General features: G+C 37.0%; 1 non-coding gene across 1 annotated transcript; it reads right to left on the minus strand.

Annotated features, from left to right (window-relative positions):
* Positions 1-16178: 16178 nt before the first annotated feature.
* On the minus strand, positions 16179-16285 carry LOC133827935 (small nucleolar RNA R71). The gene has a single exon (XR_009890584.1). It is a non-coding gene; the product is annotated as a small nucleolar RNA R71 (small nucleolar RNA).
* Positions 16286-27898: the final 11613 nt, after the last annotated feature.

Here is a 27898-nt window from a genome sequence, read left to right on the forward strand (position 1 = left end):
TGATATTTTTGGGTAGTTTATTTTAATAAGCAGGAAATTAAAAAAAAAAGAAAATAAAGGATATGGAAATAGTAGTGGACGTGTAGTGTAAGGAATTGTTTGATTTTTTTTTTCCATTTTTCTTTTAAGAGAATAAAAGTTAATTGGATGAGGATAGACATTTTGGGAAACTATCATTTGAATCCAATCCTTTATAATAAAAGAAAAATAAAAAGGAATTATGAGAAAATAAAATAGAAAAAGGAAACTTACCATTTTGTGTTGGTGAGGCTTTATTGAGAGAGTTGAATAAAGGGGGAAGGAAGAGAAGAAGAGGGCATATTTTCTTGTGGCTGCTGTGACCTAGAGAGAGAGAGAGAGAGTGGCGTGTAGAGAGAGAGGGAGAAGAAGAAAGAAAGGAAGATAGAAGAAGAAGGTGAAGAGGAACCCATTTTAGAGTATGTTTTCTTGTATTTTTGGTTTGTCAAATCTCTTTTCTTGATTATATGTTATTGACTTTGTTTATTTGTTGTGTGTGATTGGATTCTTTCTCCTCCTCATGGTGGTTTTCAAATAAAACCCTAGGCTTGAACAAGGGGTGTGAAGTTTGGGTGTTGATCATATTGTGTTCTTGATTTTACAATCAAGAGAGATAATGGTCTTTCTTAGCCTATATATTGGTTTTGATGGGTTTATCTTTGAAGTTTTTGATGGTGATGCTAATGGTTGATTATTGTAGGATTGATGATTATGATTTGTATTTTTAAGAGAATATGATTTGTTTAAAAAGGGTTCATGGGTATGATTGAGAAAATGGATTTGATAGGGTTTATATTGAGGATATATGTTATGTTTATATTGCTATGGTTATCTTTTTAATATTTGATTTATGTAAAATGATAAATGATGATTTTAGAAATATGATAAGAAATATGTTAGGTTTGTTATAAGGCATGTTTATGAGATATGGTGTTTATGAATTTATGTATGTTATTGCCATTGTTATTGTTGTTGGATTTCATGTGTATATTCAATGGAATAGAAAAATTGGTTTTATAAGATTTCATGTGAATATGTTAGTAATATTCTTAGAATTATGTATATAATAAGAGTATGATGAGATTTTGGACATGTATGATTTTATGTGAAATTTTTGGGATAAAAGATGAATCTCTTGAGGAATTAAGCTTGCTGATTTTTGTAAATAATTGGGTAAAAGTTTGATAAAAAAATGATTTGCATGCATAAGTAATGTCCTTGATGTTATGTTACTTTTATGAAATTAAAAGGGGTATTTTAAGTCCCATTAAAATGATATTTCATTCAAATAATTACCTACAGAATTTTTATTGGATTTTTGTGAAAATATGAGTTTTTAAATTGAATATGGTGATTTTTAAAGATAGAAATAGTTGCTGGAATTTTTGTAAGAAAATGTGAAGTGAGTTTCACTAAAATGAATTTGATGAGTTCTTGGAACAAATTATTTTCCTAAGTTATGGTAATATTGAAAAATGGTATTTTTAATGGTATGAATGCATATTTTGATAAGTTATGATTTTCCTTTATTTTGATTGAGAAAAATATTTACATTCTATTTATTTGTGATTTTTGAAGAAAATAAATGGTGGCTGAAAGTTTGTTTTAAAAAGGTTAAAAATGGTTATTTAATTGTCACATATGGATTTAGGCTACATAAAACTAAGTCTTAAATAATTTGAATAAAAATATATTTTCCACACTTAAAAATATTTTTTCTCACACCATTTATGTAACACAATGATAAAATTTATTTTTTCTAAAGAAATATATTAAAAATAGGTATTTTAATTAATTCCAAGTTTTTGGTTAATTCTTTGTAATTTGAGATTAATGAATGAAATTGACACATATTTTATTTTTAAGCTAAATCAAATTATTTTATAAAATAAAATAATGTTTTGAGAAATTTAATCAACTTAGAAATTTTAAGAAAAATAAGCATGTTATAAGTCTATTGATTTTAAAACAATAAAAGTAAGAAATATAGAATTATCGTTTTTGAAAACGTCACAATTACGTAATGTTCCCACGTATGCATGTTACATGCAACTCCACTTTTACGTCCAAAATTATGTTTATTATTCAACTATGTGGTTTTTATAAAAAGATCGTGCATGTAAAATAAGTAAAATGAGCCTTATTCTTTTATGGCTTTATGTGTAGTTAAGAATAATTGCATGTTATGTGTAACTGTTATTATGTGTGCATGGCCCATGCACACGTGAGTTGTATGGAAGGACAAAATAGTAATTTTATGAACCTAAGAAATGTTGTTTTGATTATGATATAGGCTCGTTGAAAGATTGTGAAAATTTCTTAGCTTGGACCTGAGGTAAGGAAGTTAGATAGATTCTATGATTTTATGCTATGAATGGTAAGACTGTTGTATGAATGAATTTTTTTTTAATTATGAATGCCATAATGTGTTGATATGTTGAATATGATATGTGTATGGATGTTAGATACATCAAACAAGTTACGATGTTAGACACAACAAACAGATTACGATGTTAGATACATCAAACAGATTACGATGTTAGATACATCGAACGAGTTACTAAGGACATTGAGACGTAACTCCTAGGGCGGACGCGCCGAGGTTATTCAAGGACCAGAGACTCCTGTTTACCTCATAGGGTGACATGGAAAACTAGCGATCCATGCTCATCATGTATGTTGTATGATTGTGATATGATGATATGTTACGATTATGTTATGATATGATGATATGTTACGATTATGTTATGATATACCATGATGTTTTAGATGAACGTTAGTGTTTGTATTTGTTGCATCCTTACTTGCTTATTTGTTTGTACTTCCTTACTGGGCTTTTAGCTCATCCCCCTTACTTTCCTTCCAGGTAGCAAATATGATTTCTTTATGGCACGCGTGGTGACGTGAGGAGTTCTATCATCATGGGGTGTATGGCGTGGGGTAATCCTATGGACGGAAAAACGATCATCGTAGAACGCCATTTAAATTATGTTTTGTTTAAGAGACTTTCCTAAATTATCAGTGGGACTCAGTTATTTAATTTTGTTTCTTTTAAACTTTGCAAAAAAAAATTATGTTTTCTTTTAAAACTAATGGCGCCAACTTGCATGGTTTTAAGCAAGTCCCCACTGAGACTTTGATAATGAATGGTATTCTTTTACAAACTATGTTATGCGAATGTTTTATAAGTATTAGCTTAGGGCGTTCTTTACAAAATGGTATCAGAGCCGGTCGTCCATGTTTCCAAGGACCCCCCCCCCCCATACATGCTAAAGATGGGAAAATCTCACTTCACCACGTCGTAAGTATTTGGTTATGTGTTATTAGTTGCTCCTATTTTATTTAATTTTTTTTGTTGTTATTGTTAACTGCTGTAGTTAATATGCCTCATGTGTTAAGAACAACAAAGAAACAATTGATTAAGGAGATCTGTACGATTCCAAAAGTCGAGCTTGACGAAGACTTTTACGATTGGAGGATAGCGGTCTTAAAGACGACAAAGGAGGTTTGCGATCGTATACAAGGAATAATGAATAAGAGGGGAGCCTTGCTTTGGCCCATAGAGCAATTCTGGGTGATGAGTGAGGCGTTGTCGATGTATTCAGAGGCTCTTCTACAGTAAAATCGATCTTGGAATGATGTTATGCCTGAGGATCTGGAGTTTAGCACCATAGAGTTTACGATTCGCGATTTTCTGGAAAATTACGAATTTAGTCGTCTGGAGCTGGTACTAGTAAAGACCGATGATGGCGCAATAGAGGAGCGTATAGAGACGGTGCATGACGTGGAAGGAGAATCGGCAGTAGAGGAAGTACTGCAAGCTATACCGCGTCTGACCGCGAGGATGGAGATTACAGCAAGCGCGCCTGACTATTTCAACATTCCAGGGGACATCTTTAACTATGATTCAGGGGACGAGTCCACCGTCGAGGACTAGAGACCATTTCGTGATCGTCGCATGAGGATGCCAATAAATAAGATGGATTAATAATAATTTTCTAAGACCTTAAGGAAATATGTGTGGTTAATTAAACACTTTTTGGGATTGTTTAATTTTGGAATATTTTAAACATTTTGAATACTATGGATATTTTATTGCAAATTTAAATGGTGTGATGTGAATGCATGATTTACAAATATCCATCGATATGCAATGTTCCTTCCTTATGATTTTTCCTGTGATTGCTTTAGAACTTAATCATGTCAACTAGAGGAGGAGGGGGAAGGGGAAGAGGTAGAGGCAGAGGAAAGGGTGCCTCCACAAGGTCTGAAACTACGGCCATCCCTGACGTTGAAGTGCCAACTGTTCAACCTGCAGCTCCAGCAGCGCCAACTGTGGACCTGGCTGCAGAGGTGGCAAAGTTAAGAGAAGAGTTGAGACTAAGAGATGAGGAGCTAGCGCAAGCTAGACAAGCACCACAGACATCTCAAACGCACCCTATACCTCAAGTACCAGTGGCACAACCTCAGCCGCCAGTACCACCACCTGCACCACAATCTGTAGCCTATGGGTTTGAACCAGTATATGAACGCCTCAAGAAACAAGCCCCACCGACGTTTGAAGGGAAAGCTGATCCAATGGTGGCAGAATATTGGCTAAGGTCTGTTGAGGCTATTTTTGATCATATGGAGTTAGATGATCGCCAAAGCGTTTCCTGCGCAGCTTATCTACTTAAGATGGATGCACAGATTTGGTGGGACGTGACTAAACAGACCCATGATCCAAATACCATGACTTGGGCGCAGTTTTTCCAGGCATTCAGTAAGAAGTATTATAGTCCAGCGGTGCTAGCAACTAAGGTTGATGAATTTATAACTCTGGTTCAAGGGAGCCTTTCGGTCACCGACTATGCACAGAAGTTCGATCGATTGGCCAAGTTTGCCCCTGAAGTGGTGCCGACTGATGCAATGCGAGTCCAGAGGTTTGTAAGGGGACTCAAACCGATGATAGCAAGGGATGTTAGGATGACCAGCGCTGAGGTGGCCAGTTATGCAGAGGTATTGGATAGAGCTCTTGAGGCTGAATATTTGGAGGATCGAATATGGAAGGATAATGTCGCTAGAAGAGAGAACCACCGCAACAAGAACTTCCATGAGAGCAACAAGAGAAAGGCTATCGAAGGGCAGAATAGTGGGGTTGATAAAAGACCTAGACCTCCAGTCACGAACAGCAACAACCACAACTCTCAGAACCATAGCAACCGCAATAACCGCTTCAATGACCGGAACCGTGGGAACCAACAGGGCAACTGAGTTGAGCATCCTACCTGCCCTAAATGCACAAGGAAACACCCAGGAGAGTGCCAGGCCAGTTCCAAAAAATGCTTCAAGTGCGGCCAGACAGGACACTTGCAGAAGAATTGCCCACAATGGAAGGCGGGATAGAATAACAATAACAATCTGGTGCCAGCAAGAGTCTTCGCCTTAACTCAGAATGAGGCGCCCAATAGCAACACCGTGGTTACAGATCAGCTCCCTATATCTGGTACAATGTGTAGAGTCTTAATTGATTCTGGAGCAACTCATTCCTATGTTTCCATGAATGTGATTGATAGAATGAATATGCCTTGTAAGATGTTTGAACATAATTTTAGTACATTGTTGCCATCGGGAGATATGATGTTGTCAAATAAGTGGTTACCGTCAACACCTGTAACGGTAGAAGGTAGAGAGTGCCCAACAGATCTCATAGAACTGAGTATACTGGATTATGATGTCATACTCGGCATGGATTGGTTATCCAAGCATGGGGCTACGATAGACTGTCGAAAGAAGATCGTAGAGTTCAGGCCAAAGGAAGGAGAGGTTTTCTCCTTTAAAGGTGAAGTAGCAGGCCTTCGAACACCCATAATATCTGCACTAGAAGCACGGAATATGATGCAACATGGATGTTCGGCGTTCCTTGCCAGTATAGTGGATAAGTTCAAGGAGTCAGAACTAAAGCTAGAAAATGTTCATATTGTTTGTGAGTTCCCGGAGGTGTTTCCCGAGGAGTTACCAGGACTACCCCCGGACAGAGAGATCGAGTTTGTAATCGAGCTTGCACCTGAAACTGCACCGATATCTAAGGCACCCTATCAAATGGCGCCGGTAGAGTTAAAGGAACCTAAGAACCAACTACAGGAGTTGTTAGACAAAGGGTTCATAAGACCTAGCCATTCGCCATGGGGAGCACCAGTCCTATTTGTGAAGAAGAAGGAGGGGAGTATGAGGATGTGCAGTGATTATCGAGAGCTCAATAAGGTCACCATTAAGAATAAGTATCCTTTGCCTAGGATAGACAACCTTTTTGATCAGCTACAAGGGGCTTCAGTGTTCTCGAAGATTGATCTGCGGTCTGGGTACCATCAGTTGAAAGTGAAAGAGGGAGACATTCCAAAAACGGCCTTCAGAACTCGCTATGGACACTACAAATTCTTAGTGATGTCCTTTGGACTCACCAACGCCCCAGCAGCCTTTATGGAAATGATGAATAGGGTATTTAAGGATTTCTTGGACAAGTTCGTAGTAGTGTTTATTGATGATATCCTCATTTACTCAAAGACCAAGGAGGAGCACGAAAAGAATTTGAGATTGACTCTGAACCGATTACGGGAACATCGGTTGTACGCCAAGTTCTCTAAATGCGAGTTTTGGCTGGAACAGGTATCCTTCTCAGGGCACATAGTCTCCAAGGATGGGATTGCAGTAGACCCATTAAAGATCGAGGCCATTAGAGACTGGCCCCAGCCAAAGAATGCCTCAGAAGTTCAGAGTTTCTTAGGGTTGGCAGGTTATTATAGAAAGTTTGTGGAGGGTTTCTCGAAGATCGCTACCCCGTTGACCAACTTAACCCGGAAACATCAGAAGTTCGCATGGACAGAAAAATGTGAAGAGAGTTTTCAGACCATGAAGGATAAGTTGATTTCCGTGCCTATCCTTTGTGTTCCCACTGAGGGCGAAAAATTTGTGGTATACTGTGATGCGTCAAAGAACGGCTTGGGATGCGTGTTGATGCAAGAAGGGAAGGTGGTAGCTTATGCTTCCAGACAACTCAAGGATTATGAGCAGCGATATCCCACTCATGACCTTGAATTGGCAGCTGTAGTATTCGCACTCAAGATATGGAGACATCACCTGTACGGAGATAGGTGTGAGATATACACTGACCACAAAAGTCTTAAATAATTTTTCACACAAAAGGAACTGAACATGAGGTAGCGAAGGTGGTTGGAATTAGTAAAGGATTACGACTGTGAGATTCTATACCACCCAGGCAAGGCAAACGTAGTTGCTGATGCTTTGAACAGGCGGGGACATGGGAGTGTCTCAGCGCTGCATGCAATAGAGATGCCTCTTCAAAAAGAGATCATAAATGCTAGGATTGAAATTGTGACAGGAAGTTTGGCAAACCTCACATTGCAATCCTCTTTACTAGAACAAATCCGAGTAGGACAGAAATTGGATGAAGCCTTGGTGAAACAAGAGGCTTTGGTACAAGAAGGTAGCAGTAGCGAATTCACGATGTCTGAGGGTGGATTGCTAAGATACAAGGGTAGGATTTGTGTGCCTGACAGTGCTGAGATTAAGGAAAGTATCATGAAGGAAGCACACACCATGCCTTATTCCTTGCACCCAGGGTCCACAAAAATGTACCAAGAACTCAAGGCATTATATTGGTGGCATGGAATGAAGAGGGACATTGCTGAGTTTGTTGCTAGATGTTTGACATGCCAGCAAGTCAAAGCAGAACACCAGAGACCAGCAGGGTTGCTTCAACCGCTCTATATTCCTGAATCGAAATGGAAGGATATCACGATGGATTTTGTGGTAGGGTTGCCTAGAACCACCAAGCAGCACGACTCAGTGTGGGTGATAGTAGATAGACTCACCAAGTCTGCTCATTTTCTGCCAGTTAAGACAACATACTCGGCGGATCAATATGCTGACTTGTATGTTAGTGAAATAGTGAGACTTCATGGGGTGCCAAAGTCGATAATTTCTAATCGAGGGTCAATTTTCACATCGAACTTTTGGAAAGGGCTACAGAGAGCTATGGGATCAAGACTGAAGTTTAGCACCGCTTTTCATCCTCAGACCGATGGCCAGTCTGAGAGGACTATATAGATATTAGAAGACATGTTGAGGTGCTGTGCCTTGGACTTTTCAGAGTCTTGGAACCGATATCTACCTCTAATGGAGTTCTCGTACAATAACAGTTACCAATCTACCATAGGGATGGCTCCCTATGAGATGCTTTATGGGCGTAAGTGTAGATCTCCCTTACACTGGGATGAAGTTGGGGAGAAGCAGATTTTAGGTCCTGAAGCAGTTAGGGAGGCTAGTGAGGCAATTGAGAAGATATGCCAAAGGATGCTTACTGCGCAGAGTAGGCAAAAGAGCTACGCTGACCTCAAGAGAAGGGACATCGAGTTTTCTGTAGGCGAGTTTGTCTTCTTCAAAATCTCGCTGATGAAAGGTGTGATGCGTTTTGGAAAGAAAGGGAAGTTAAGCCCTAGATATATTGGTCCATTTGAGATATTGGACAGGATAGGGCAAGTTGCATACCGTTTGGCACTTCCCCCAGCATTAGCTGAAATGCATAACGTCTTTCACATCTCGATGTTGCATAAGTATGTGTCAGACCCCTCTCATGTGTTGAGTTACGATCCGTTACAGCTGAAGCAGGACCTGAGTTATGATGAACAGCCTGAGCGCTTTATGGAAAAGGGAATCAAGGAATTGAGATCCAAAATGATTCCACTAGTCAAGGTCCTGTGGAAGAATAGTACAGAACAAGAAGCAACATGGGAGTTTGAGGAAGACATGAAAGCAAAATACCCTGAGTTATTTGATAAGAAAGAATTTCGGGACGAAATTCCTTTTAAGGAGGGTATATTGTAGTGCACCAAATTTTTTTTTTAGATTATTTAAATTTTGTGATTTATTTTATTTAAATGTTAAGTGTAATGAATTGTTTTATTTAAGTGTTTTTATTTTATTTAGTTGTTGTTTGTTTTATTTGATTGTTTATAATTTTATTTAATTGTTAGAATTGTTTGGTATAATCTTTTGAATTTAAAATTTGTTAAATGTTTGTTTGGTTAATTAATTTAATAAGTGAATAATTGTGTAACATGTTTATTTTACTATTAGTGTTACATTTTATATAAGTGTGACAATTGAGGTAATTATGTGAGTTATGGTTGAATGCACTAAGGTGCATGGTAGATAGTGATGCACTCTAGTGTTTTAGTGTGTGCTAGTATATGGTAATAAGGTGCACATGTGTGGATTATCTACACATTTTATAATTGCCATTTATTGATATTTTTGGATAGTTTATTTTAATAAGTAGGAAATTAAAAAAAAATAATAAATAAAGGATATGGAAATAGTAGTGGACGTGTAGTGTAAGGAATTGTTTGATTTTTTTTTTCCATTTTTCTTTTAAGAGAATAAAAGTTAATTGGATGAGGATAGACATTTTGGGAAACTATCATTTGAATCCAATCCTTTATAATAAAAGAAAAATAAAAAGGAATTATGAGAAAATAAAATAGAAAAAGGAAACTTACCATTTTGTGTTGGTGAGGCTTTATTGAGAGAGTTGAATAAAGGGGGAAGGAAGAGAAGAAGAGAGCATATTTTCTTGTGGCCGCCGTGACCTAGAGAGAGAGAGAGAGAGTGGCGTGTAGAGAGAGAGGGAGAAGAAGAAAGAAAGGAAGAAAGAAGAAGAAGGTGAAGAGGAACCCATTTTAGAGTATGTTTTCTTGTATTTTTGGTTTGTCAAATCTCTTTTCTTGATTATATGTTATTGACTTTGTTTATTTGTTGTGTGTGATTGGATTCTTTCTCCTCCTCATGGTGGTTTTCAAATAAAACCCTAGGCTTGAACAAGGGGTGTGAAGTTTGGGTGTTGATCATATTGTGTTCTTGATTTTACAATCAAGAGAGGTAATGGTGTTTCTTAGCCTATATATTGGTTTTGATGGGTTTATCATTGAAGTTTTTTATGGTGATGCTAATGGTTGATTATTGTAGGATTGATGATTATGATTTGTATTTTTAAGAGAATATGATTTGTTTAAAAGAGGTTCATGGGTATGATTGAGAAAATGGATTTGATAGGGTTTATAATGAGGATATATGTTATGTTTATATTGCTATGGTTATCTTTTTAATCTTTGATTTATGTAAAATGATAAATGATGATTTTAGAAATGTGATAAGAAATATGTTAGGTTTGTTATAAGGCATGTTTATGAGAAATGGTGTTTATGAATTTATGTACGTTATTGCCATTGTTATTGTTGTTGGATTTCATGTGTAAATTCAATGGAATTGAAAAATTGGTTTTATAAGATTTCATGTGAATATGTTAGTAATATTCTTAGAATTATGTATATAATAAGAGTATGATGAGATTTTGGACATGTATGATTTTATGTGAAATTTTTGGGATAAAAGATGAATCTCTTGAGGAATTAAGCTTGCGGATTTTTGTAAATAATTGGGTAAAAGTTTGATAAAAAAATGATTTGCATGCATAAGTAATGTCTTTGATGTTATGTTACTTTTATGAAATTAAAATGGGTATTTTAAGTCCCATTAAAATGATATTTTATTCAAATAATTACCTACAGAATTTTTATTGAATTTTTGTGAAAATATGAGTTTTTAAAATTGAATATGGTGATTTTTAAAGATAGAAATAGTTGCTGGAATTTTTGTAAGAAAATGTGAAGTAAGTTTCACTAAAATGAATTTGATGAGTTCTTGGAACAAATTATTTTCCTAAGTTATGGTAATATTGAAAAATGGTATTTTTAATGGTATGAATGCATATTTTGATAAGTGATGATTTTCCTTTATTTTGATTGAGAAAAATATTTACATTCTATTTATTTGTGATTTTTGAAGAAAATAAATGGTGGCTGAAAGTTTGTTTTAAAAAGGTTAAAAATGGTTATTTAATTGTCACATATGGATTTATGCTACATAAAACTAAGTCTTAAATAATTTGAATAAAAATATATTTTCCACACTTAAAAATATTTTTTTCTCACATCATTTATGTAACACAATGATCAAATTTATTTTTTCTAAAGAAACATATTAAAAATAGGTATTTTAATTAATTCTAAGTTTTTGGTTAATTCTTTGTAATTTGAGATTAATGAATGAAATTGACACATATTTTATTTTTAAGCTAAATCAGATTATTTTATAAAATAAAATAATGTTTTGAGAAATTTAATCAACTTATAAATTTTAAGAAAAATAAGCATGTTATAAGTCTATTGATTTTAAAACAATAAAAGTAAGAAATATAGAATTATCGTTTTTGAAAACGTCACAATTACGTAATGTTCCCACGTATGTATGTTACATGCAACTCCACTTTTACGTCCAAAATTATGTTTATTATTCAACTATGTGGTTTTTATAAAAAGATCATGCATGTAAAATAAGTAAAATGAGCATTATTCTTTTATGGTTTTATGTGTAGTGAAGAATAATTGCATGTTCTGTGTAACTGTTATTATGTGTGCATGACCCATGCACACATGAGTTGTATGGAAGGGCAAAATATTAATTTTATGAACCTAAGAAATGTTGTTTTGATTATGATATAGGCTCGTTGAAAGATTGTGAAAATTTCTTAGCTTAGACCTGAGGTAAGGAAGTTAGATAGATTCTATGATTTTATGCTATGAATTGTAAGACTGTTGTATGAATGAATTTTTATGAATTATGAATGCCATAATGTGTTGATATGTTGAATATGATATGTGTATGGATGTTAGATACATCAAACAAGTTACGATGTTAGACACATCAAACAGATTACGATGTTAGATACATCAAATAGATTACGATGTTAGATACATCGAACGAGTTACTAAGGACATTGAGACGTAACTCCTAGGGCAGACGTGCCGAGGTTATTCAAGGACCAGAGACTCCTGTTTACCTCATAGGGTGACATGGACAACTAGCGATCCATGCTCATCATGTATGATGTATGATTGTGATATGATGATATGTTACGATTATGTTATGATATGATGATATGTTACGATTATGTTATGATATGATGATATGTTACGATTATGTTATGATATACCATGATGTTTTAGATGAACGTTAGTGTTTGTATTTGTTGTATTCTTACTTACTTATTTGTTTGTACTTCCTTACTAGGCTTTTAGCTCACCCCCCTTACTTTCCTCCCAGGTAGCAAATAGGATTTCTTTATGGCACGCGTGGTGACGTGAGGAGTTCTATCATCATGGGGTGTATGGCTTGGGGTAATCCTATGGACGGAAAAACGATCATCGTAGAACGCCATTTAAATTATGTTTTGTTTAAGAGACTTTCCTAAATTATCAGTGGGACTCAATTATTTAATTTTGTTTCTTTTAAACTTTGCATAAAAATTTATGTTTTCTTTTAAAACTAATGGCGCCAACTTGCATGGTTTTAAGCAAGTCCCCACTGAGACTTTGATAATGAGTGGTATTCTTTTACAAACTATGTTATGCGAATGTTTTATAAGTATTAGCTTAGGGCGTTCTTTACACTTTAATTGCCTGTAATAACAACATCATAAGGGGTGATCTTCTAAGCCCAGTAAGAAAAATACAAACAAGAGTTAGGCATATAATCATTTAATCAACATATCATAAATTTCACAAGAGTCATAACAAAACTTATTTATACTAATCATACAATGTCATAAGACCCTAGGTCATATCATAGCCTAAGTCATAATCATAAATCATAATCTAAGTCATAATCATAGTCATAAATCAAAGGTCATAAGTCATCATCCTAACTATAGGTCGTAGGTCATAATAACAAGTCAGATATAATAAAAAGATAAGTGCTTATACAGGGGATGGCAACTAAGCCCCGGACATAAGTTTGTCATACACCAGACATAACCTTTGGCCCGTCATAAAATTTTGGCAACCAAGCCTACCCAACATAAGTCCGTCATATATCATTGGACACCTTAGGTCCAGACACACTTACCCCTTTATTGTACCTAAAATGTTAGGTCATACGAAACATAAACTAGATCATAAACCACTACTACAAAACTGGGCTTTCCCAACACCCAACCACGACAGTCAACTCTGTTGACTGTCGTAATTGCTTAGCGGGACTCTACGCCGACAGTTAAAAACTGTAGGCATAGAGACCAACGTCGACATCTAATAACTGTCACCGTTGCTTTTGACTGTCGCTATTGACCCCAACACCGACAGTTAGTTCGAGACCAATGCCGACAGTTAAAATGTGTCGCTATTGACCCCAACGCCGACAGTTAATTCGAGACCAATGCCGACAATTAAAAGGTGCCGCTATTGACCCCAACGCCGACAGTTAATTCGAGACCAATATCGACAGTTAAAATTTGTTGTTATTGACCCCAACATCGACAGTTAATTCAAGACCAATGCCGACAGTCATAAAATGTTGCCAAAATTCAAATAAAAAATCTAAAATTATAATTAATGAATAGTATAATTTTACAAATAAACTAAATTATATATATATTAATAAAAATAATATATTTATTAAAAACTTTTAAAACTAGAATTTTTTGTTTCTAAATTTTTCATATTATTAACTTTTGTATTTATAATCATTTTTATATCAAAATTTATATTTATTATTCTTTAACATATTTATAAAATTAATATTACTTGTAAATGTATTATTTTAAATTTGATATCTTCTAAATAATTTAATAAATATTTATTAATAATTTTTAACATTATATATTATAGTAATTTAGTTGAAAATGAGTTATTTAAATAAATTATTTTTTTATTATATTGTACTTTTAATTAATTATTGTATATTAAATTAATAATACATATTGAGATAAAAAGTTAAAATAATAAGTTTTTTTTAAACTAAAATTAAAAAATAAATATATGTTATCTATTTTGTCAAAAAAATATATTTGTTGTCTGTAATTAATAATGAAACCATTTTATCAAATTAATAATAATAATAATAATACAACCTTAAATCTCCAAATACCTGCTTTCTTTATTGTTTGCCGCTCCCTCCTGTTGAGTCTAGTTTTTGTTATGTTTTGGTGATGTTTTTAGTAGTCTTTTATTTCGTTTTTCTTTCATTTAGTGCGGGTTTATGCTTTGTTTGTTTGTCTTTGTGAATATTAGGAAGAATTGAGCATGTGGAAGAAAATGCCTAAGAAAGGGAAGAAATAACCAAGTTTTTCATCATATTTTGATAAAGAATGGTTCTCAACACAATTTGGAAGTGTTGGTGAAATTTTGGGATGAAAACTTGAAGAATTGAGAAATCCCTTAAGAGCCACGGCATGAGCAAAGTGGAGCCGCGGCTAGGGGGGAAACAGAAGCATTGTTTTTTTAAAGAAGTCCTCGGGTCGCGGCATGGCTATAGAGAGCCGCGGCATAGATGGGCCTTTTGCCCAGAACTCGTCAATGCGGGCCGCGGCATGGCTTCAGAGGGCCGCGGCATGGAAAGGGCTTTTCGCCCAGGAATTTGGACACGGGCCGCGGCATAGTGTATGTAGAGCCGCGGCCCGCCTCTTTAAAATTTGAAATCCTAGGTTTTAATATGGCGAAAAGGAGAAGCAAATGAGGACGTACGGACGAAGGAGAAAAGGGCTGTTTTTGGAAGACTCAAGCTTAGAGTATTTTTACATGTTTTTCTTCTTCCTGATGTTATTCTTAATTTCTGTTGTGATTGACACTATGGCTATGAACTAATTTTCTGTTTAGGATGTTTAATTGAATCACTTTAATCTCTGTTATGAACTAATGCAATTTTAATATTCTTCTTCTTCAATCTTCTTCAATTCCATATAACCTGTTCTTATAGATTGATTATTGGTTGGCCATCTTTAGTCATTTACATATGTTTTTAAGTCAAAATCTGAGAAGTGAGATTTAATTCTGCTGTAATGATATTGGACATAATTCTAATTTAGAACGAAAGTATCTGAATTAATTGTGTAACTGTTATTAAGTTGTTGAGATTAATGCTACCTGTGTGGTTCAATTTACCATAGAAATATAGGAAATTGTCACCTAGGTTGAGTTTATAATTCATAGTATGATTATAGGCTGCTGTATCAACTTGTTAATTGAATTAGGTCAAAAGAAGAAGAATTCACACTTTGCATTAGAGAATAATAGGGAGGATAGTTGATGAGATTGAATATCCTAATTGTTTCTCAGTGATTAAATTAAAAGTTTTTCTATTAGTTGTTATTCCATTTAATTTTTAATTATTGTTTCTGCAATTTATAGTTTCTTTTGGTGTATTTACAAAAATCAAGAATTTCAATTCATCAAATAGAACAAGAAATTAATTGACTGGTAATTGATAAATCAGTCCTTGAGGACGATACTTGGTTTTACCATTTTATTACGAGTTTGCGACTGTGTGCACTTGCATAGCAAAAATATCGCAACAAGTTTTTGGCGCCATTGCCGGGGACTGAAAATAATTATCAATATCAGTCTAATTAATTTTTATTCTAATTTGATTTTAATTTCTCTTGTTTCTAATCTGTTTAGTTGCTTAATTTGTCTATCTCAGGTGAATTTTGGTATATGCGTGGCAGAAAAGGAAAAGACATACTTGTTCCTCTGAATCTTGAGATTGAAAAGTCTTGCAATAAAATCAGAAAGAACAAGAGAGAGGCCCAGAAATCTGTGAAGATGGCACAGAATGACGGGGATGGCAAGAATGTTCTAACTCCTAGAGTTGTACAAGGGGTTCAGGCTCAGACCAATGCTGAGAGGAGCCTGAGAGATTATGTGCTACCCACTCTGACGGGAGTACAAAATAGTATACGCCCAACAGCTGCAGAGGCCAACAACTTTGAAATAAAGCCCGCTATTCTACAAATGGTGCAGTCCTCTGTGCAATTCAATAGGTTGCCCTCTGAAGATCCTCACACCCATTTGTCCAACTTTCGGGAGTTGTGTGGAACCTTCAAATATAATGGGGTGAGTGATGACGCAATCAAGCTTAGGCTCTTCCCATTTTCTCTAAGGGGCAGAGCTAAAAGTTGGCTGAATTCGCTGCAGCCAAATTCTATTGTCACCTAGCAAGATCTAGCTCAGAAATTTTTGTCCAAATTCTTCCCTCCGTCCAAAGCTGCTAAATTGAGGGGAGAGATAAATAACTTTTGCCAGAATGACGGAGAGTCACTGTATGAAGCTTGGGAACGGTTTAAGGAACTCCTCAGAAGATGTCCTCATCATGGCATTGAACAGTGGATGCTAGTACAGAATTTCTACAATGGTTTATGTCCTACAACCAGAACAATTATTGATGCTGCAGCAGGTGGCACTTTTATGAGCAAGAGCGCAATTGGTGCTTATGAGCTGCTAGAGGACATGGCCACAAACAATCATCAATGGTCTGAGGAAAGATCATCAGGAGTTAGAAAGGTAGCTGGGGTGCATGAGCTGGATGCAATCACTGCTTTAACAGCGCAAGTAGCCTCTCTGACAAAGCAGTTACAACAGAGCAGTGTATCTGCTAATGCGGTTCAGATGGCAGTGAGGTGTGAAATGTGTGGTGGTGCTCATTCTGTCGATCAGTGCCCTATCTGTATGAATAATAACACCCCAATGGATCATGCCAAGTTCAAGCGGTGGGAAACTTTCAAAGGCCACTCAATAATCCATTCTCCAACAACTACAATCCTGGGTGGCGAAATCATCCCAATTTTTCGTGGAAGAATAATCAAGGCCAACAACCTTAGTTTCAGGGCCAATTTCAGAATAACATGCCTCAACCACCTATGAATCAAGCTTCGTCATCACAACAGCTTAGGCCTCAACAATCAATGCCTCAACCTGAGAGGCCTAATGAACTGCAAGCTGCCTTGTTGACTCTTACTAATACTCAGACTCAATTTATGACTGAGACCAGATCCTCTATTCGAAACCTTGAGACATAGGTTGGGCAGTTGGCCAATATGCTAAAAAACAGACCCCAGGGAAACTTGCCTAGTAATACTGAAGTCAACCCCAAGGACCAAGTTCAGGCAATTACTCTGAGGAGTGGGAAGCAAACTGAGCAGCCTAGACCTCCACAACCAGTGGTTCAGAATAAAGAGATGGGTGAATAGTCTGATTCAGAAAGGGTTACTGAAGACCATCAGCAGTCAGAACAGAGTCCGCCAGTTGTTATTGAGCACCCAGTTAGAGTTCTATACCCTCAGAGGCTTAGAAAGACTACACTCGATAAACAGTTTTCTAAGTTTCTTGAGGTGTTTAAAAAGCTGCACATAAACATTCCTTTTGCTGAGGCCTTGGAGCAGATGCCCAGTTATGTTATGTTCATGAAGGAGATTCTACCAAAGAAAAGGAGAATGGAGGACTATGAGACTGTAGCACTCACTGAAGAGTGCAGCGCGATTTTACAAAGGAAGTTACCCTAAAAGCTGAGAGATCCGGGGAGTTTCACCATACCTTGCACCATTGGCAAGTTTGAATGTAAGCACACCTTATGTGATCTGGGGGCAAGTATCAATCTGATGCCCTTATCTGTGTTTAAAAGACTTGGTTTGGGGGAGGCAAAACCAACAACTGTCACTTTACAGCTCGCAGACCGATCGTTAACACATCCACGAGGTATTATTGAGGATGTTCTTGTGAAGGTGGATAAGTTCATATTTCCAGTTGACTTTATTGTTCTGGACATGGAGGAGGACACAGATGTCCCAATTATTCTCGGTAGGCCATTTCTAGCCACAGGCCAAGCTCTTATTGATGTTCACAAAGGAGAGCTTAAGCTTAGAGTTCAAGGAGATGAGGTGGTCTTTAATGTCTTCAAGTCTATGAAGTATCCGGTGGCTAGTGACAGTTGCTTTAGTGTGGATGTGATAGAAAAGGCAGTCTCCAAGAGAAGGATGAGCAGTGATGCCTTAGAGGCAGTATTATTGGGTGATGAGGGCGATGATGATGATGATGCTGAGATCAGAGAATGTGTAAACTGGATAAACTCCTTCTTACCTTATTGGAAGAAGTTTCAGGAAATAGCAGATGCAACTGATAAACCGCTAACCTCCATTCAGCAGCCACCGCCGTTGGAATTAAAGGTCCTCCCAGATCACTTGCGCTATGCTTATTTGGGAGAGAATGAAACTTTACCTGTCATTGTGTCAGCTGACCTGTCAAAGGTAGAATTGGAGAAACTGTTGAGGGTTCTAAGAGAGCATAAATTGGCCATTGGGTGGACCTTGGCAGATATTAGAGGAATCAGCCCATCGACAGTGATGCATAAAAATTTGTTGGAGGAGAATAGCAAGCCATCCATAAAGGCCCAGAGAAGACTCAATCCAGCTATGAAGGAAGTAGTGTTGGAGCAAATTCTTAAATGGTTGGATGTTGGGGTAATCTACCCAATTTCTGATAGCGCATGGGTGAGCCCTGTGCAAGTGGTACCTAAGAAGGGTGGAATGACTCTGGTGAAAAATGAGAACAATGAACTCATTCCAACAAGGACTGTGACGGGGTGGCGGATTTGTATAGACTATCGCAAGCTCAATAAGGCCACAAGGAAGGATCATTTTCCTTTGCCTTTCCTTGATCAGATGCTTGACAGATTGGCAGGCCATAGCTACTACTGTTTCTTGGGTATTCTGGGTACCATCAGATCGCTATTGCACTAGAGGATCAAGAGAAAACAACCTTCACATGTCCTTATGGCACATTTGCTTTCAGGAGAATGCCATTTGGACTATGCAATGCCCCTGCAACATTTCAACGGTGCATGATGGCCATATTTTCAGACATGGTAGACCGGTGTATTGAGATTTTCATGGATGATTTCTCTGTTTTTGGTTCATCATTCGACCTCTGTTTGGGTAACTTGGAGAACGTGCTGTGTCATTGTGAGATGGCAAATCTGGTGCTGAAGTGGGAGAAATGCCATTTTATGGTGAAAGAAGGGATTGTTCTTGGCCATAAAATTTCAAGTGAGGGAATTGAGGTAGATAGAGCAAAAATTTCTACCATTGAAAAGCCGCCTCCACCAGTTTCAGTCAAAGGAGTTAGAAGTTTTCTTGGTCACGCTGGGATCTATCGGAGATTCATAAAAGACTTCTCTAAAGTGTCCAAGCCCCTCTCAAATCTGCTTATGAACGGAGTTGTCTTTGATTTTAATGATGAATGTTTGAGGGCGTTCAATTTCTTGAAAGAAAAGCTTATTTCTGCTCCAATTGTGATAGCTCCGAATTGGGAATTTCCTTTTGAGTTGATGTGTGATGCCAGTGATTACGCAGTGGGGGCAGTTGTGGGACAGCGGATTGACAAGGTATTCAGGTCTATTTACTATGCTAGTCGGACTCTAAATGATGCTCAGCTGAATTATGCCACTACAGAAAAAGAGTTGCTAGCTATTGTGTTTTCTTGTGATAAATTCAGACCATATCTGATTGGTAACAAAGTGATTGTCTACACTGATCACTCTGCCATTAAATACTTGATGTCAAAGAAAGATGCCAAGCCTCGCCTGATTAGATGGATTCTTTTGCTTCAAGAATTTGACTTGGAGATTCGTGACAAGAAGGGCAGCGAGAATGTGGTGGCTGATCATCTCTCTAGACTTGAGATGGAGGAGACTGAAAATAAGAAGGTAGTGCAAATCAATGATCACTTTCCTGTTGAGCAGTTGTTTGGGGTAAGTGAGACTTTAGCTGTCCCTTGGTTTGCTGACATAGTGAATTTCTTGGTCGCCAAGATTGTGCCGCCTGAGATGTCAAAGCAGCAATTAAAGAAATTCTTTTCTGAGGTGAAACACTACTATTGGGAGGAACCTATTCTATATAGGCACTGTGTAGACCAGATTATCAGAAGGTGTGTTCCTGAAGAAGAGATGCAGTCCATTCTTAATCACTGTCATACTCAACAATGTGCAGGGCACTTTGGAGCATCAAGAACGGCGGCTAAGGTATTACAAAGTGGTTTTTATTGGCCTTCATTATTTAAGGATGCCAATGTTTTTGTCAAGGCTTGTGATAGATGTCAGCGAACTGGTAACATCTCGAGGAGAAATGAAATGCCTCTACAGGGGATTCTTGAAGTGGAACTGTTTGATGTATGGGGCATCGATTTCATGGGGCCTTTTCAACCATCTTACAACAATGAATATATTCTATTGGCAGTGGATTATGTATCCAAATGGGTGGAGGCTGCAGCAACTAGAGCCAATGACGGTAAAACTGTGCTTAATTTTCTGCATAAACATATTTTTACTAGATTTGGCACTCCCCGAGCTCTGATTAGCGATGAAGGGAAACACTTTGTGAATAAGCAACTGGATGCATTGCTGGCTCGTTATGGAGTTTATCATCGAAAATCTTTTCCTTACCATCCTCAATCAAATGGGCAAGCTGAAGTTTCAAACAGAGAAATCAAAAGCATCCTTGAGAAGACCGTTGACAGTTCAAGGAAAAATTGGTCGAAAAAGTTAGATGATGCAATTTGGGCTTACAGAACTGCATTCAAAACACCAATAGGCATGTCTCCTTACAGGTTGGTGTTTGGTAAAGCATGTCATCTACCAGTTGAATTGGAACATAGGGCATTCTGGGCTATGAAAAAGTTGAATTTTGATTGGAGTGCCGCTAGTGAACGAAGGCTGTTGCAACTGAATGAACTTGACGAGTTCAGAAATGAGGCTTATGAGAACGCCAAGATTTATAAAGAAAGAACAAAGGCTTGGCATGACAAGAACTTAATCAGAAAAGAGTTCCAACCAGGGCAGCAGGTACTTCTTTTCAATTCAAGACTGCGATTGTTTCTTGGCAAATTGAAATCAAGATGTCCAGGGCCATTCACTGTTGTTCAAGTTTTTCCATATGGTTCTGTAGAAGTTCGGGGCAACTCAGGTGATTCCTTTAAAGTCAATGGTCAAAGATTGAAGCCATACTTGGGTGGTAGTTTTGATCAAGCGAAGTCTATCCTCCTTCTGATGCCTCTTTGAAGAGGGGTTCAACGTCCGGCTAAATGACGTTAACGACAGCGCTTGTAGGAGGCACCATATGTTTTACTTGTTATTTATTTTACTTTTGTATTCGTAAAATATGGATATTTGGTTTATTTTTGGACTTTTAGAATCGTGAAAAACGTGAAAAATAAAAAAAAAAATTTAAAAATCAAAAAAATAAAAAAAAATAGAAAATCCTTAAGGGCCGCAGCATAGCCATATGATGCAACGGCATTGGGGGTTCCAGAGGCCCACGGATTTTGAAGTATAGGGGTGGGCCGCGGCATGGATGAGGAGGGCCGCGGCATTGAACCCCAGTTTTTCCCAGAATATCGAGGCGGGCCGCGGCATAGGTATCAGAGGGCCGCGGCATTATACCCTGGAGATTTTATGCGGGCCGCGGCATGGTCAAAGTAATGCCGCGGCCCGAGTCCAAAATTTGGGATAAAAAGCCCTAATTTGGCCACATTCTCACTCATTATCACTTTCAGAATTTGTTCTCCTACTCAAAACCTCTTTTTCTCTCTAATTCTTGAGACTTCCATCAGCCAAGGAGACAAAAAGAAGAACTTTTGTGCCATTCAAGTAAGTGTCTCCTATCTATTCTAGTGTTTTTGATTGGAGAATAGTTTGCATTGTGGTATTGTGGATTGCTCTATGCTTTTCTTGTGAGACGTTTAAGGGGTTTGTCGATTATTTATCTGGGAATTAGTGTTTGGGCTGTTGATTGTGTTAATCAGTAAGTTTTGGGGGAGTGACACCAAAGGAAAATTGTACTCAAGTCTTGAAAACCTATTTGGGGGTTAGTTTGTTCTTGTTTTGAAAGACACTATGGGTCCTAAGAGAAATCCCCCTAGAGGTACCTCCTCAAAGAAAGCCTCCTCATCCCGCACTCAACCACCACCAACACCACCTGCCCCAGCTGATTATGACACGAATTTATTTGTCAATAAGGACGCAGCTGATTTATTTAAAAAGATTCATAAGAGATCGGTGGTAAGGGAAAGGGGGTTTGAGCTTAATGAGGCCACTGTTGTACAAAACCCTGCTTATGACATTATCAAAGCTGAAATAGTGCGACGTAATTGGGGTTTCCTATGTGACTCTACTTATGTGGGCTCAGCCAACTGCTCTGAGATATATGAATTCTTTGCCAACTTCTCATATCTTGATGCAGAACAGAACAATTTTATCAGGGGTAAATTGGTGCCTACAACATCTTATGCATTTAACCAATTACTGGGCCTCCCCTCATTGTCTGCACAAGAGGATGAACATTGGCAGTTGGCCTATTTTGAGGAGCCCGACTATGATGCTGTGGCTGCCGTTTTGAGTGTGGAAGGGGCACATTTCAATTATCATAATGGAAAGCCCAAAGAGTTGTACAGGTGGCAGCTAAACCCAATTGCGAAGGCGTGGGTTTATTTTGTGAGTTCACGTTTACTGCCGACCTCTCATCTGTCTTCTATTGATAAAGAGCGCTGTTTGTTGGTGTATGCTATCATGACTCAAATGAAAGTTGATGTGGGCCGCATTATTCGCTATAGCATTCGCAACATCAGCAGATTCAATACTACAGCTGGTGTCGCCCATGGTACCTTCCTCTCGACCCTATGAAACACTTATGAGGTACCAGTCTACAACAACGATCTAGTCCGGAGGCCAATGGGGGCAATCAATCAGACTATGTTTACGGCATTCCCTTCGGCCTCTCTAACGCCACCTGCCTCTAGCCAGCAAAACAAGCGTAGCCGGGCTGATGAACCAGTGGACATTGATCCAGCTGAGGAGGAGGAAGCAGATGAAGCAGGTCCCAGTAACCCACCTTCGAATTTGGCAATTGGTGGACCGATTGATGAGCACACGCAACGCACGCATGATCGATTGGATTACCTTATTCAGCAAAATCAATACTTAATCCAATCGCATCATGCGCAAAATCAGCACTATAATGACTTCATGGTGCAACAAAATGAGTACGGGCAGGTTCACATTGAGGAGTTGAATGCTTTAGTAAGGAGGTGGACTATGAGCTCCGCTGATGAGAATTACTTCACTCCTCCGCCCCAGTACACTCCATACCAGTGGCCACCTCCACCACCTCCTCCGCCATACTGATGTGGCGTCCGGTAAGTTCTCTTCCCTTGTTCTTTCTTTATCACATTGGGGACAATGTGCATTTTAAGTTTGGGGGGGAGCTTATTTTGTTTTGTGCATTGTTTAGTTTAGTTTTTAGTCTGTTGTGTTATTTTCTGTGTTGTTTAGTGTAACTGTTAAGCCATCATTCTTGTCTGTTGTTGCTTTGTCTTTGCTCGTGAAAAGGAAATTGAATTCAACTGTGTGCTTGGTTCAATTGTTTTAGAGTTTAATCTAAAAGTTTTGTGGGAAATTTTTAATATGTTTTGAAAATGCAACATTTTGGATTTTATTATATGAGCTTGACTAGGGTTGGTGGAATGACAATTTGACTTTGATAGAACTTGCATTATTTGGCCTTTGAGGCGAAATCCTTGATGACATGTGTTTAGAAAAGTGATTTAGGCAATTTTATTGGATCGATTGTGCCTTTCAAGCCAACCTTGATTTAATTATCCTTAGTTACCCTTTTTAAGCCTTAAACTTGGTTTTTGTTCTTGATTATACTATTTGAGCCTAAATTTCCTAACTTCATTATTTTTGTTTTCCTTTTCCTTTGTTATCATAAGCATATAATTTGTGGGAAAGAAGAATGAAAAATAGTAAGGAATTGGTATGATTGGAATGTAGTATGATTGTACAAAAAGAAGAGAGAGAGAAGTCTTTGAGAAAATAAATAAACAAAAAAAAAAAAGAATCACTTTGTCACACTCCTTGATTATATAGATATAGAAAATCTTAAGTTTGGGGGAGTGTGATTCAAAAAGAAAAAAAAAAAAGAAGAAAATGATGAAAGTGTTGTAATCTCTCTCTCTAATTGTATAAAAGGGTGATTTTTGGTGTGGTGAAGAGAAATTTGGCTGGTTTCAAGGTTTTTATGCTTATGGTAATGATTGAGCCTAAATGACAATTTTATCTACCCTTGCCTAAGCCTAACGCTATAACCTGTGAAAGTCCTTTTGATTTCAAAACACGTGTTATTGACATTAGTGGAGAAGGTCAAGTAATCCAAGCATATTGTAGAGTTGGTTTGTGGAATTGTCTGGAATGAGTTGAGCATATATGATAGAATCCAAGTGTTGTAGTCATTTTCATGATATATTATTGATTTCCCTAATTGAACTGTACAAATTGGACTTTAAGGCAATTGAGCTGAAATTCTTGTTATAAATATTGCAATTGAGATTTCATGAGTTTTGGCAAAGCATTGTAGATGGTAATGATGGTTTAGCTTGTTCGTTTGTGTTTGTTTCTTTTTGTTAGTTTAACTTGGTCTTTACTCGAGGGCAAGTAAAGGTTAAGTTTGGGGGAGTTTGTTGAGTCTAGTTTTTGTTATGTTTTGGTGATGTTTTTAGTAGTCTTTTATTTCGTTTTTCTTTCATTTAGTGCGGGTTTATGCTTTGTTTGTTTGTCTTTGTGAATATCAGGAAGAATTGAGCATGTGGAAGAAAATGCCAAAGAAAGGGAAGAAATAACCAAGTTTTTCATCATATTTTGATAAAGAATGGTTCTCAACACAATTTGGAAGTGTTGGTGAAATTTTGGGATGAAAACTTGAAGAATTGAGAAATCCCTTAAGAGCCACGGCATGAGCAAAGTGGAGCCGCGACTAGGGGGGAAACAGAAGCATTGTTTTTTTAAGGAAGTCCTCGGGCCGCATCATGGCTATAGAGAGTCGCGGCATAGATGGGCATTTTGCCCAGAACTCGTCAATGCGGGCCGAGGCATGGCTTCAGAGGGCCGCGGCATGGAAAGGGCTTTTCGCCCAGGAATTTGGACACGGGCCGCGGCATAGTGTATGTAGAGCCGCGGCTCGCCTCTTTAAAATTTGACATCCTAGGTTTTAATATGGCGAAAAGGAGAAGCAAATGAGGACGTACGGACGAAGGAGAAAAGGGCTGTTTTTGGAAGACTCAAGCTTAGAGTATTTTTACATGTTTTTCTTCTTCCTGATGTTATTCTTAATTTCTGTTGTGATTGGCACTATGGCTATGAACTAATTTTCTGTTTAGGATGTTTAATTGAATCACTTGAATCTCTGTTATGAACTAATGCAATTTTAATATTCTTCTTCTTCAATCTTCTTCAATTCCATATAACCTGTTCTTATAGATTGATTATTGGTTGGCCATCTTTAGTCATTTACATATGTTTTTAAGTCAAAATCTGAGAAGTGAGATTTAATTCTGCTGTGGTTATATTGGACATAATTCTAATTTAGAACGAAAGTATCTGAATTAATTGTGAAACTGTTATTAAGTTGTTGAGATTAATGCTACCTGTGTGGTTCAATTTACCATAGAAATATAGGAAATTGTCACCTAGGTTGAGTTTATAATTCGTAGTATGATTATAGGCTGCTGTATCAACTTGTTAATTAAATTAGGTCAAAAGAAGAAGAATTCACACTTTGCATTAGAGAATAATAGGGAGGATAGTTGATGAGATTGAATATCCTAATTGTTTCTCAATGATTAAATTAAAAGTTTTTCTATTAGTTGTTATTCCATTTAATTTTTAATTATTGTTTCTGCAATTTATAGTTTCTTTTGGTGTATTTACAAAAATCAAGAATTTCAATTCATCAAATAGAACAAGAAATTAATTGACTGGTAATTGATAAATCAGTCCTTGAGGACGATACTTGGTTTTACCATTTTATTACGAGTTTACGACTGTGTGCACTTGCATAGCAAAAATATCGCAACACCTCCCCAAATTCCCTATTTTTCTCTTGAACTCCATTTCTTCTCTCTTTCTCCATAACCCTTCTTCTTCTCGCAAATCCATGGAAGACCACAGCCAAGCCCGCAGGGTGAGCATTCGTGAAGGCGGAGCACGAAGAGGCTTGCGAAGGCCTGACGTTGCTCACAGGGGAGGTGTGCGGTGGCTCGCAGCGAAGGCGGAGCTGGGTTGACGATGGGCGCAAGGATGGGCTGGATCTCTCGGAGTGGAACAGGAATGGTTTCAGCATCTATTTGTTTTTTAGTTGCAGAGATTGTTTTTGTAAGGTTAAACTTAAACCTATGTGATAAATTGCAGAGATTGTTTTTTAGTTGCAAAGATTAATATTTAGTTGCATAAATTTTTCTTGGTAAAGCTTGTTGAACCCAAAATTTGCTAAGAATTACATGGTAAATTGTATTTTACTATTTTGGTTTTATTTAGCTCTTTGGTTTGACACTTTAGCTTATCGATTTTTTTTTTAAAATTTTTGAGTCATTAATAGTATGTTGGCTCATCAAAAGTGGTTTGCTAACGCATTTTACGTTCAGATGTTCTGGGATGAGGATTTATAGATTGAGAACTTTAATGGGTCAATATTGATATTTTTATGTATTATATGTTTTTTTATATATAATTAGTATGTTCTAATGGTTTATATATGTGCACAGAGAATGAGAGTGGTGAGTTTGATTATGTGGATGTGAGTGAGAAAGGACCACCACACTAGAGAGAGTTAAAGGAAGAATGGAGGATGAGAGTGAGTTTAATTGTTGGTTTAGCTCTTAAATTTTGGATCCTTTCATTCATGAATGCAAGTATCAGTAATGTGTAGGTATATATATATATATATATAGTGTGGAAAAGAAAGTGATGAAATTTCATAGTAATTTGCAAGTACATATATATATAAATTGCTATGTTATAAACTTCAATTTATATTTTTTGGTCTCTTGTATATTTCTCATCACTGATTTTTAGTGCATTGAAACATAATGTTATGATTTATACTACAGAATGGTCATAATACTTTAATTAATCATACATGTGGCTCATTAGATATAATTGCAATTAAGGTGTGTGTAGTATAAAGTATATAGCAGAAGTTACCTATTATCAGTATTCTCATCGCGTGTATGATTCCTTTGTATTTGACATTAAATACATATGAGCATCAAATATATATGTGCAAGGATAACACATGCACACACAAAAGAGAGCGAATGATTAAAGAGAGCAAGGATAACACATGCTCTTGTGATTGGAGAATAGGACAAATCATTGGTTAAACTTCTCATTTTTGTTTTATTGATTGCTTTCTTGCGTTCTGCTTACAACAGACTATCTTTACCACAAATAAAGACTATGGAAAAGAAGAGAGAGAAGCACAATGGGCTGCAACGCAGAGGACACTCCATGGTCTTCAACCACTGGAATCCACCCGAAAAAAGTAGTTACAGGGAGCTTTCATAGATTGCAGAACAAGCCAAGCGCCGGGCTGAGGTGGCAAGGTGAGCAAGTGCAGCTTTCTAATTTTAGGTTGTATTGCTTGCCATACTAGGCAGGTTTTTAAGGGTCTATTGCCTTAGCAAAGTGTTTTTACTCATATTTTGATCATAAGAACTGTTGTGATTGAATTTTTTTGAGCTGCTTAGAAAAAATATTTGTTTCGATTTATGATTGCAGGCTTATGATTGTAAAAATGACTCTTTTTATATATTGTCCTTCTGAGCTGAAATTATATTCAAAAGTTTGGTTAAATTTTGTATCGTGACTTATAATTCTTCTAGCATCCTGTAGGGTGACTCTATTTATTGATTTTGTTGCTTCTAGGTAAGTTCACGGTAGAAGGTAACAAGTAGCACTTCAGGAATGTGTGAGACTGTTGAAACAAGTTTTCTTTTACAGCATAGGGCAAAGGTATATCTCTATTTCTTTTTGTCTTTCTCACAGTTATGATTGTCACACTAATCACAGTCTGATTAAAATCTTGACACTAATCATAGTCTGAACTATTGAG

Source organism: Humulus lupulus, chromosome 3 (assembly GCF_963169125.1).
Source record: "Humulus lupulus chromosome 3, drHumLupu1.1, whole genome shotgun sequence".
Lineage (NCBI taxonomy): Eukaryota > Viridiplantae > Streptophyta > Magnoliopsida > Rosales > Cannabaceae > Humulus > Humulus lupulus.